Genomic DNA, 13,673 nt, shown 5'->3' on the forward strand with positions numbered 1-13,673 from the left:
TATATTGCAAAGGCAGATATGTGCTGACCACAGCAAAGGCAAACACAAAATGGAACCAGTGTAGAATTGCACCGGGTGCAAATATTATTAAAGCATTATTGTTTATTGAGCCCCCATCTGCCAGGAAAGCCCAAGTGATTACACACAATATATCTTCCTGGACATATTCTTTACCTCTCTTTTCCCTCGTCTAGCCCAAATTCTCTTTACTTCGGTAAACTGACTCCATGTTTACATATAGAAAATGATCCAGCTGCTGTTTAAGGCAGCATACTCTTCTTCTACAAAATGAGGCAAAATGATTTCCATACCATTAACATGCATACACATACACACACCCACTAGGGAAAAAATGGCTAGGGCTAGGAGCAGATTTTGGTATCTACAACAGGCTTTGTTTTTTTATAATTTTCCTAAAAATCTAAGTCTATGCCTGGGTAGTGGGTTGTCTGAATTTATATGTAAGATAATTGATATGCGTATATGCTGTATAGGAGTTAGATAGCTGCTTTCCATAGATGGGGCCATCTCTCCTTCCACGAGAGCATTCCCTTTCCCCTGCAAAATGAGCCTTAGATTGTGTTATGACTGACTTCTTGATCTAAAGTGGACTACTCAGATTTTCTTTCCCAGTAATTTGGAATTAGGATTCAGAGACATTAAGTGAGTGCCTAGACATTGTGTTCCAAAATGTAAGATATTCTTAGGTACTTTATACAGCCATATTTCACAAAGTGAACACAGAAACAGAGAAGGCTATTCCACAATATCACAGAAGCAGAGATTTTTAAAAAGTGGATTTCTGAGTACTTTTCATATACTAATTGAATCCTTCTGGTTGAGGTCTGGTTCATCCCTGCGCTTGAATTCTGAGATACACCAATATATAATTAGTAAATTCATTACATCCTTAAGCTGCTTCAGAGTTTTTCATTTATGCACAGTCATAACATATGCGTGATTTGATTTTAAAAGGGTAGGTGTAAGAGGCCATTGTTTTTGAGTCCACAAGCCTTTTTAAAAACTCTGCTAGGAAAATTTTCTGGCTTTGGGATGTTATTGCATTATTCCCAGTCCACTAAGCAATGCCTGGTAGACATCCTCCTTAGCCTTGCAGAATGTCACAGATATCTGATATTCCTCTGTAGAGGCAATAAAATAAGGCTTTACTATGAAAATAAATACATGTTCTTAAAATAAGGTATTAAAAATAAATAAATTTATTTGGATAAAAAACAAATACTTTGGGAATCTGGATCACATCTGTATTTCACCATATGTATTTTGCTGCTTTTTGGGCATCAAACAATCAGTTCCACTTGATTTCTCATCCCTGAGACAGATGTTTCAGAATTAGAGAAAAATCCACTGAATCCAAGGCATAGAAGTCAGCATGTCAGAGTGTAAAGACAATGTGGTTTTGAGCTAGAAGCCCCTAGTTTCAAATCCCAAATCCTCCATTAACTATATGCATGATCTACGGTTAGTTGATTTATCACTCTGAGTTATATTTTTCATCTCTGAAAAACAGGGCATGTATCATATGATCTCACTGATATGAGGAATTCTTAATCTCAGGAAACAAACTGAAGGTTGCTGGAGTGGTGGGGGGTGGGAGGGATGGAGTGGCTGGGTGATAGACATTGGGGAGGGTATGTCCTATGGTGAGTGCTATGAATTGTGTAAGACTGTTGAATCACAGACTTGTACTCTGAAACAAATAATACATTATATGTTTAAAAAAAGAAGATAGTAGGAAGGGAAAAATGAAGCGGGGGGGAATCAGAGGGGGAGATGAACCGTGAGAGACTATGGACTCTGAGAAACAAACTGAGGGTTCTAGAGGAGAGGGGGTTGAGGGAGGGGTTAGCCTGGTGATGGGTATTAAGGAGGGAATGTACTGAATGGAATACTGGGTGTTATATGCAAACAATGAATCATGGAACACTACATCTAAAATTAATGATGTAATGTATGGTGATTAACATAACATAATAAAATAATATTTAAAAAAAACGGCAAATGGGTCAATATGAGAAATAAATTGAGATAGCACTTGTTATGTAGCTTGAGTGTGGTCTGATACATAGTAAATGCATAAAATGTTAACTCCTTCCCCCTGCACATACATTTGAAAACCCTTAGATTTAACTTAGGATTTGATGCTAATGCACAATCAGGTTATTAAGACAAGGCAGTGCTAACATTTGTCCCCAAATGTTGATGTCCCCTAATCTACTGTTCCATAGGCCCTAGAGGTCTTTCAGTTATATTAACACCAATGAAGAACCATTTTATTCATTCTACAATCAATTTTTAACATGTATCTGTCTAGAACACTCCCTGTAACAATAATAAATACCAATTATTACTCACTAACTAGGGTAGTAATCAGTTAAGCATTATATGATTTATCACATTTAGTATTCACAACAAGACTCTGAATTAGCTTATTGCTAGGCTTATTTTAAAACTATGGAATCTGAGGCTTAGAGAAGTTAAATTTCTTATCCAAGGTCACCAGCCAGAAAGTGTCAGAGTTGGGATTCAAAACCAATTTTGGTTGTAAAGTCAGTATCATAACCAGCCTCCTTTATATCTATCCCATTGAAGTAATGGTACCCAACTTGTCAGCATTTGATAGAAACCCAGGAAAGTAATAGATAAAAGTAGGTAATATTACCAACCAGCATTTGAAAAAAAAAAATCGCAGTTTACATACCACTCTTTTTTTTTTCAACTATTTACGAGGAATTCTTAATCTCAGGAAACAAACTGAGGGTTGCTGGAGTGGGGGTGGGGTGGGGGGATGGGGTGGCTGGGTGATAGACATTGGGGAGGGTATGTGCTACGGTGAGTGCTGTGAATTGTGCAAGACTGATGAATCACAGACCTGTACCTCTGAAACAAATAATGCAATATATGTTAAGAAAAAAAAAGAAGATAGCAGGAGGGGAAGAATGAAGTGGGGGAAATCAGAGGGCGAGACGAACCATGAGAGACGATGGACTCTGAAAAAAAACTGAGGGTTCTAGAGGGGAGGGGGTGGGGGGATGGGTTAGCCTGGTGATGGGTATTAAAGAGGGCACGTTCTGCGTGGAGCGCTGGGTGTTATGCACAAACAATGAATCATGGAACACTACATCAAAAACTAATGATATAATGACATTTTATGACATATTTTCCAATTTCAAAGTTGTAACAGTAGTCATTTCATTTGTATTTTGCTAATTTAGTTTTTTAAAGCTTGTGAATGTGTTGCTGAGCAACTCCTTTTATGTTGTGTTTTTCCTTCCCTCCGTCCCTCCTGCCTTTCTCTCTTTCTCTTTTCTTTCTTCCTTCCCCCTTCCCTCCTCCCCCTCCCCTTCCCTCCCCTTTCCCTTCCTTTCTTTAACAATTCCAACCTATTTGAGCAAAGAAAATAGTTACAAGTGGACTAGCATTACTTTTCATAGCTTTGCAATTCTTATTTTTGTATCACAAAAAATAGAGAAAAATTTGAATATTATGCTTAGAAATTTATTCAAATATTTGAATACTGAAAGTTTATGGAATTAAATAATTTATTCAGCAAATATTTATTGAATGTCTACTTTGTATCAAGTTTTGCTAGATACTGGAAATGCATTAATAAACAAGATAAAGTTCCTGCCCTAAGAGTGAAATAAACAACAAACAAACAAATCTATAATCATGTTAGGGAATGACTAGTGTTATTTAAAAATAAGTCATGTTGGGGCGCCTAAGTGTCTCAGTTGGTTAAGCATCTGCCTTGGGCTCAGGTCATGATCCCACGGTCCTGAAATCAAGCCCCACATCAGGCTCCCTGCTCAGCGGGGAGCCTGCTTCTCCCTCTCCCGCCACCTCGTGCTCTTTCTCACTATCTCTCTCACAAATAAATTCTTTTAAAAAAATAATTAAAAAAATAAAAATAAATCATTCTACTTCTCTATAGTGGCTGGGTCCAAGGGATGATCAGGCCAGCTCCATACCTGTTTGGTCCTCTTAAATTCTAAGCCCTATTAATCAATCTGGCCTACTCTGTCAAAATTATCACAGTGTCCTTTGAGGACACCTGATGTCTTTCTCTGTCATCTCAGCTATTTGGGGAACCTAATCGAAAGTGAATTCAATCCCTCCCAAAGGCTGCTAGGCTATAAACATATCAAGAGACATATGTCAGGAGACAATTTTTAGTATTCTGGATCATTTAATAAGAGCTAACAAGTTTCATGAAAATTACATGGAAGTTGGGAAACAGGATTTCCCAGAGCATACAGACTACATTATAGATAAAGAGATACTAATTTCTGACCATGCACAAAAGGAATAGAGCTATAAGGATTGCCTTTATGTGCAGTGATAAGGCAACTCAGAAGATGCATTAAGTGGGATCTATGGCTTGGAACAAAACAAAACCTGTCAACCAAAGACAAATCACAAAAGTCAAGGTACCTGGAAAAATTATCATTATTTCTAGTTAAAATCACAATCCCCTATCTTGAGTACAATAGTCTGTATTGTCATTGTTTCTAAAAAAAAAAAGACGATCCAACACAACCCTGTAGAAGTGATTGCGTCTTCCACCTATAATAGGCATTTCTCCTTGGCATTACCTAAACCAATTCATTAGATAAGTACTTTAGAAAGACATTTTATCCATATTGCCGCCCAGAGCACTTTCTCATAAGGGCTTTGCATGAATACCCCATTTAAAGTTACTCACTGTCTTTTCCCTTATCCTAGTGTATTTTTCTTTTCCTTTTCTTTTTTTAAAGATTTTATTTATTTATTTGAGAGAGCGAGAATGAGAGAGAGAGTACCTGAGAGGAGGGGAGGGTCAGAGGGAGAAGCCGACTCCCCACCGAGCAGGGAGCCCGATGCGGGACTCGATCCCGGGACTCCAGGATCATGACCCGAGCCGAAGGCAGTCGCTTAACCAACTGAGCCACCCAGGCACCCTCCTAGGGTATTTTTCTTCATAAGGCTTTAATTATTTGAAAATATATTCCAAATCTGGTGATCTGTTTGTCTTCCCCACTAAAATGTAAGCTCAATAAAAACAAAGACTTGATCCTACTCCCCACTCTACTCCAGCATCTAGAACACTGACTAGCACCATTGGCAATTAAATGACTCTTTGCTAAATGTTTAAAATATAACAAAAGGACTGGTTGAGAATTTTGAAGCCATTCTATGAAACTTAAAGTCCAATTGATTAAACATTTAATTTGAATATAAATGTGGACCAAAATATAACAAATATACTGCCACACTACATTGTCTTTTTATAATAACTCCCACAATTTCCTTAGTAGCAACTGGTAAACAATGAGAACTTAACTGGTCTCCATCTGTTTTTTTTCTTCTTCCTGGTTATATATTATGCATTGAAATGTCTCTTTTCCTATGTTTCAATCCAAATTCCTATTATTTTCTTTTTATTTTCAATCTTGCATTTTGTAATTGGCCAATTTTTTAGGGCACATGGATATCCCCTAATGGCTTTTTCTTGTTCATGCATCTATCACACCAAAAATATGGAAAAGGTGACTTTCTCATGAGGTTGTGTATTTTCTTAATATGCTATGCTATATATATGATATAATACATATATATATCATATATATATATATATATATATATTTATATGTGACTATGAATGAATTTACTCAAAGCTCCTTTCAAAAACATTCCCATAGCAAGATGGTTTAGGGATTAAAAGTATGGCTTTTAAGCCAGACTGCTGCATACTAGCTGATAATTCTTTACCTCTCTGTGCCTCATTTTCCTCTTCACTAAAATGAGAATGAGATCTCTCACTTATAGGGTTGTTCTGAGGGTAAAATCAGTTAATGGAAACAAAAAGGCTTTTAACAGTGCTAGACAAATAGTGAAATGTTACTGCTGGGAGACAATTCTCCAGAGATCTCATGTTTCTGTATGTCTTGTGAGCAAAAGCACTGACAGTTGTCTTCCAGATTATCTTTTCAAGGATGTTTACAGAGTGATCAGAAAGAAAGTGGGGGCGCCTGGATGGTTCAGTTGGTTAAGCATCTGATTTCCACTCAGGTCATGATCTCAGGCCCTGAGATAGAGCCTGGCATCCTGCTTTGCGCTAGCTAAGGAGTATGTTTCTCTCTCTCTCTACCTCTCCCACTGTCCTTCTCTGCTACTCATGCTCTCTTTCTCTCTCTCTTTCAAATAAATAAAATCTTAAAAAAAAAAAAGAAAAGAAAGATAGTGTCTCCCTCATGATAAGAAGAAAGATATATTTACTGTCCATAAAATAAAGATAACATCTTCTGGAGCAAAATTTTAGCAGGTTTGCTGGAAGCTGAATATAAAGATTGGGTTTTAGCTTGGGAACCCTCAGCTGTGATGCAAACACGCTGTGTGTGCACACATAATCTGGCCTCTTGATTTCGTAGGGGAATTGGAGCTTGCAGAATAGGTTGAAGAAAATATTGGTATTCTGGCTACTACTAACATGGTGAGCAGGAACGCTCTTTTGTCTCTAACCCAAGAGTTTCATGTCTCCTCCTAACATTCCTGAAATCATGGCAATATATCTTGTAAACTAGCAAGTAAAATTAAGTGTCAGACTCTTCACAGTTTTTATAGTCAGCAATATTATAATGTGGTTTTGTTTTGTTTTGTTTTTACCCCCTAGGTTGTATATAACTTTTTAACTTTGAACAAGAAAGGTGTTTCTGAGATAATTGCAACTTGGATAATTTCCCCCCATTAATCATAAACCCTTCCCCTTTCATTTTTTGAATCTTTGCACCCTTTTTACCACTTACTGTAAAATATAGCCCTGGTTAGAGAACCTGGCATTAAAAACTGCTCCTGGAAACAAACTGTTACATGCTAATTGTCTGTTGTTTCACCATTTCCTATAAGCTACATATCAATTGCCACACTTACAGTCAATTTTCTAATACTGTAAGTTGAAGCACTTTCAATTTATTAGGATTGTGCAGTCTTCTGTGAGATTTTTTTTTCTTTGCTGGATTTTCCTCACTCCATTATAAACTCTATTGCTTATTTTCTACTTTACAATCTCTCATGCTCATACCACATGGTTCTTAATTTAAAATGCTTTACCTTCAGGTGTTTTAAATTTCAGAAAAGTAAAATATAGCCAAGGGCTGCAGGTTTCTATTTACCATCTGAGCAATGATGCATGAACAAAGTCAGTAATATTTTTATTCCAAAATGTCTTGATGTAACTTGTTTTCTTCATTTGTTTTTACTCAGTCCTTGATTCTAGTGAAAAAGTTTCAAAACATTCTAAAAATGGTTTAAATCCAAGTCACTTAGTCATTTGCTTATCAGTATTTTATGCTTCACATAGACATTTATTTATAAGCCTATCAATTTTGGTGTTTCCTGTGCAATAAACCATAATAGAGATTACCATATCCTATGGTTTCAGCGGCATTTTAATAACCTGTGTAATAAAGACAACTCAGCATCTTTAAAGTTTGTGAGCTGATACTAAAACAAGTGTTTTAAAATCACCAGTTAATTTTGAGGTATTTATTAATATTATGTTAATAATACAATTAATATAAAATTATTATAGTTATCATTACTGTATTTATTATTTTGTTGGATTTGAATTTCAAAAACAAATTAAGAATCTGAATCCCTTCATTTGTAAAGATAGGGTTGCACCAATATTACTTAGGGTCAACCTGAAAACAAAAGTCAAAGACTTCAAAAATTTATTTCTCCACTAACATCACTACTCCCCATACCTTACACAAGGAGAAAGAGCACACACCCACACATACACATACAATTGCTCCATAAACATAACTATAATTCACAAGGGAATAACTGAAAAGAAAGATGGGGAAAAAATTTGGAAGATGGCTCAGGAAGTAGAAAATATATGATATTTAATTCTGTTTCTTGGAGAAAACGTGTAGTACCTACATATTATTACATAAGCCTGAGTAATCCAGTGGGCCTCATAAGTATTCAACCAAGTGAATGAATTCTTGGGGTAATTTAGAGGTGATTATTACCCCCTAAACTGTTCCATTTGGGAATTAATTGATCAAAGTGTTTAACTGTCATTTGAGTTTATTTGGATAAAAATGGAACAGCCAGGAGTCTAGATTCTCCATCCCAGGCTTACAAACCTACAACCAGGGTAAGGATCCTATTCTCCCCTCATTAGTCTTGGGAGTCTTTTTACCATTCCTCCTTATTTTCTGAATCCACTGCTTTCACAGATTTTTATTTTTTGTTCAGTATTGCACTTTTTTTCCTTGGAACTTGTTTTAAGCCATATAAACCTAATATTTTGAGCTAACATTTTTCTCTATAATGATCTCAGAGAGTTTACATAGTGATTAGAAACACACACATGCACATACATATACACACAACTTACATATGTATAAGTGTGTTTGTGTGTGTGTGTGTCTGTGTGTATGATCTTGTGATTTATAAGAAATATATATTTGATCTTTGTCTCTGTTTCTGGCACAAAGCTCCTAAAACTCTTGGAAATTTCCTAAGTGAGAAGAGGTATAAAGGTGTCTTGATATTCATGATAAGCCCCTTTAAACCACAACTGAGTATGTTTGATTTTGGTAGCTTTTGGAATGCACCGAAGGATGGGGGCTGGTTGCCAGGGGAACCAACAACCTGTTTAGAGGACTGCAATTTCATTGCCATCCTTCTGACCTTCAGGGAGCGGAGAGGCTGGAGGCTGAATCAATCACTGATGGCCAATGATTAAATCAATCATGCTTATGTAATGAAGCCTCCATAAACACCCAAAAGGACTGAGTTAGGGGAGTTTCTGGGTTGGTGAATACATGGAGATTTGGAGAGAGTGGTGCACTCAGAGAGCATGGAAGCTTGTCACCCCTTCCCACATACCATCCCTATGTGTCTCTTCCATCTATCTGCCCCTGAGTTATATCCTTTTATAATAAACCAGTAATCTAGTAAGTAAAATGTTTCTCTGAGTTCTGTGAGCTGCTCTAGTAAATTAATCCAAGCCAGGGAGGGGGTGGTGGGAACTTCCGATCTATGGAAAATCTGTCAGAAGCACAAGTGATAACTTGGACTTGAGATTAGCGTTTAAATTTGGGTGGGAGTTTTGTGGGACTGAGCCCTTAATCTATAGGACAGGTTGATAGCGTCCCATGTGGATAGTGTCAGAATTGAGTTGAATTGTAGGATACCCAGCTGCTATCAGATTACTTGGTAGTGTGGGGAAAAAACCCACACATGTAGGAGTAGAGTAACTAACAAATAACTTTCACTTATGATTTTCATATAAAACAATCCAACCTCACAAGCATTGATTTTGCATAGTTTTGAGTAAGGTAAATTCATTAGAGTTTTGTGGGTAGAAAATACATGCAGTTATGGAGGGGTTCTAACACAGTAAGAATTGTTCCCTTTACTTTATCCTGTCACTTCTCTACCAAATAGAAAAAAAATATCACTAATTATTCATGAAACTAAGCATTTTTCATTTAAATTATTCCATTTTAGTATTCATAACAACCTTATGAATTTTATTATGAAAACTTTACCAATGAGGAAGTTGAATATTAGTGAACTATTATAACATGACCAAGAATTTTGAGGCAGAAATAGGATTCAATACTGTGCCTTTCTGACTTTAGGAAGCATGATATGTCAATAGTGAAAAATTGGAAGATATGATTATTACAATATATTTTCATGCAATGTTTCCTGGGGAGAATTTCAGTTTTCATTTTGTTTTCCTAAACTAACAAACAAAAGAAAAAGTGAAGTCATGCCCCAGAGGTTGAGAATGGCTAAGGCATGTAAGGCTATGGTTCCAAAGAGTCTGGATGTTTTTCATCTAAATTTTTTTTAATGTTGGAATTCCTGGCTGTTATCATATTTCATTTCATATTTGGATGAGTTCTGGCTCTAGATGCAGACAGCTTGGGCTTCTGCCATGGATCCTCACATATTAGCTGTGTGACCTGGGACTAGTAACTCTAAAACTCTCTAATCTCAATTGTTCCATGTTTGTAAAATGGTACTAGGAGTTGTCTGTTTCTACTGAGTTTTGCTGAGAATTAAATGAGATGATGCATGTGAATTGCTGGTATATTGTTTTTCCCAAAGTAAATACCCAATAAATGTTACCTGTTGATATTTTGCTGCATATTAAAATAATTATTTTATTAATCGATCATTACTATTAAAGAAAGTGAAAGGATATTTAACAACTGCCTTGAGCATTCTGTGGTAGGCGTACACTTAGCTTTAAATAGAGACCCTGGTAAACCCCTCTAGCCAGTCTAGTTCTTTTAAAAAAGGAAGGGATTAGTTTCTGATTCAGACTTCTAGACTGAATTCTCTCTTGTGGTTCTTGAATCTAGCCTTATGCTTCTACTGTGAAAATTGTGTATGATTCCTAGTATCTTAATTTCTCATAAATTGGTAATTGTTTCAATATTAGCAGCATATTTTTACAGGTGGTCCATGCAGTTTTGTAGTACATGTGCTAGAGATATTTTTTTAGATTCTTTTTGTTTTGTTTTTGTTAATTTAAGGAAATTTTTCCATCCCTCTTATATACTAATTATTTTAAGTGCAAAACTAAATGTAAAGGTAGGAGGCAAAAGAAACGGTCTGTATTCATACCACTCAGAGATAACTATTAGTATTCAGTTTTATTTTCTTCTAGACTTATTGCTTTACATTTTATATAATTATTGTAATAAATATAAATTATGTTCATGCTGCTTTCTTTTTAAAATTTATCTAGCATTTACCATATGCAAAGTTCTAAATGCACATATATATTACCTACACTGAGTTCTTAAGCTACTATTTTAACAATTTTTATTATGAGAACATAGAGAAAAGTGCATAAAACACAAATGCACAATTTAAACAAAAATTATAAATTCAATATCCACTTAACTACTATCTAGAAGAAGCAGAATATTGCCCATGCATCAGAAACTCCTTTTAGTACCTTTCCTTCGTCAAATTTTTCTTACTTTCCTCTCCCAGAGATAGCCATCATCTGGAGGTTTTATTGATTTTTCCTTATTTTTATTTCCTCATGGATATGAATAAGGATAGTGCCACAAATGGAGAATGATCTGAAATATTTCCTTGCAAGCTGACAAGTTAGAATGCCATAGTTTCATGCATGCTGGAAAAAGATATGAATTCTGTGTCAGAGACAAAGTATAGTTTACTAATCACAGCAATAGCAGTAGCCAGAGAATTAGCATGTGTACAAGTTTTCCACATCCCCTTTTCCAAAGAGGAACTTGAAGAGGGCCAGATGACACTCACACATGCAGTGGGGTGCATTACAGAAGAGGAACTGTGAGCTTAAGGAACTTACATTTGTTATAATGGGCAGCAAATATGCTTAGATTTAGCCCCAGAACACATGAAGTTTAACATATGGGACAATAAAGAAACCTACCTTTTGCTAGGCAAAAGGTAGGAGTGGAGTGGAAAGAGTATCTCTAACTTTCAAGTCTGCTTGCTACACAAAAATATTTGAAAAGATAGTCTAAACCAAGGCACCAAAGTGCCATTCCCCCACTTGTGTTCTCTCTCCCTCTCCCTCTGTCAAATAAATAAATAAAATCTTAAAAAAAAAAAAGTAACTAACCAGAATGGTACATTTGTTACCACAAATGAACCTGCACTGACATATCCTAATCACCTAGAGTCCATAGTTAACCTCAAGGTTCATACTTAGTGTTGTATATTCTGTGAGTTTAGACAAATGTTTGTCATAGCCATCATTATACAGAGTAACATACTTCTCTAAAAATCCTTCGTGCTATGTCTATTTATTTTCACCCCTTCCACCTCTGGCAACCACTGATTTTTCTTTTTAAGATTTGTTTATTTGAAAGAGAGAGAGAGATGGGGGAGGGGCAGAGGGAGAAGAAAGAGAATCATAAACAGATTTCGTGCTGAGTGTGGAGCCTGATGCAGGGCTCCATCAAGGACTCCACGACGGGCTTGATCTTATGACTCTGAGATCAGCACCCTGAAGTCATGACGAGCCAAAACCAAGAGCTGGGGGCTTAACCGATGCACAATCCAGGTACCCCAACCATTGATCATTTTATTGTCTCCATAGCTTTGTTAGAATGTCATATAGTTGGAACCCTATCATATATAGCCTTTTCAGATTGTCTTCTTTCACTTAGTAATATGCATTTTAGGTTCCTCCATGTCTTTTCATGGCTTGATATCTCTTTTTTTTTTAGTGCTATTATGTCTTTTAATAAAAAATTTTACATCAAAGCATTACCACATTATGTTATCATTATATTTTATTAAATCCCTATATATGTTGTGGCTAATTCACAATTTTGTTATCCTCCTAGAGTTTCTTGCCACTGTGAGTTGCAGTTTCTATAATTTTCTCCATGGAAGTCTTGCACAACTGTAAGAATTACTCATAGGTATATCATAGATTGTTTCTATTATTAGTACTTTTAAATTTCTTGTTTATGTGTAGTTGATAGGAAGAAAATTTATATTATATACACAAATATACGTGTGCAGATATGTGTACATGTATGTATATTTTGTTTCTTTGTTTGCAGTAACTCTTGAAACTCTCATTAATTCTAATTTTTATCCTTAGATTCTTTTAGATTGTATATATCATTTAAAAATAGTGTTGTAATTCAGTTATAGTACTTTCAATTTTATTATTTTTCTTCCCTCACTGGAGTTGAAGCTTGAGTAAACTGTTAAATACGATTTACAATAAATAATATTCTTAAATTCTTGAATTCAGTGGAAATGATGTCAATATTTGACAATTAAGTGAGATGTTTACCATAGAATTTTTGTAAGCATTATTAGGTTATGTAAACTATCTTCTATTTGCTAGTTTGATAAGCCTTTTAAAATCATTAATGGTATCTGGATTTTATAATGCATTTTCTACCTCTATAGAAATAATTATAAATGAGTATATGCTTTTATATTTTTTTGGTTTTATATTTTTAATTAGTTAATACAGTGAATTACTTGAGTGATTATGTAATGTTTAAAGACTTCTGCATTTCTAATATAAATAAAATGTGATCATGAGATATTCTTTTCTATATATTGGGGGCTTCAGTTTCCAATAATTTAAATAGCATTTTTGTATGTATATTCATGAGTGTGATTGGGCTTTCTTGTCCTTTAAACATTTTGAATTTTGTATAAAAATTATACTGGGCTAATAATATGAATTGGAGAGTATTATATCTTTGCAATTATCTGGAAAAACTTGTACAAAATCATAAATATCTACTCCCTTAATTATTTGTAGAAACTACCAAAGAAGAAATTGACTTTAGAATTTGTTTTAATACTGCTTTAATTTTAAAAAAAAGTCAGCACAGTTAACAGTATGTGTTACATTAGTTTCAAGTGTACAATATAATGATCCAATGATTCTCTAAATTACTCAGTGCTCCTCATAGTACGTGTAACCTTAACGCGTTTTACCTATTTCATCCATCCCTTACCACCTCCCCTCTAGTAACTGTTAGTTTGTTTTCTATAGTAAAAGTCTGTTTTTTGGTTTGTCTCCTTTTTCTTTGTTCATTTGTTTCTTTTCTTAAGTTCCACATGTGAGTGAAATCATATGATATTTATCTTTCTTTGATTTATTT

The sequence above is a fragment of the Eumetopias jubatus genome, unplaced genomic scaffold (assembly GCF_037043125.1).
Source record: "Eumetopias jubatus isolate StellerSeaLion01/CBP00866 unplaced genomic scaffold, mEumJub1_p1.0 scaffold_4, whole genome shotgun sequence".
Classification (NCBI taxonomy): Eukaryota; Metazoa; Chordata; class Mammalia; order Carnivora; family Otariidae; genus Eumetopias; species Eumetopias jubatus.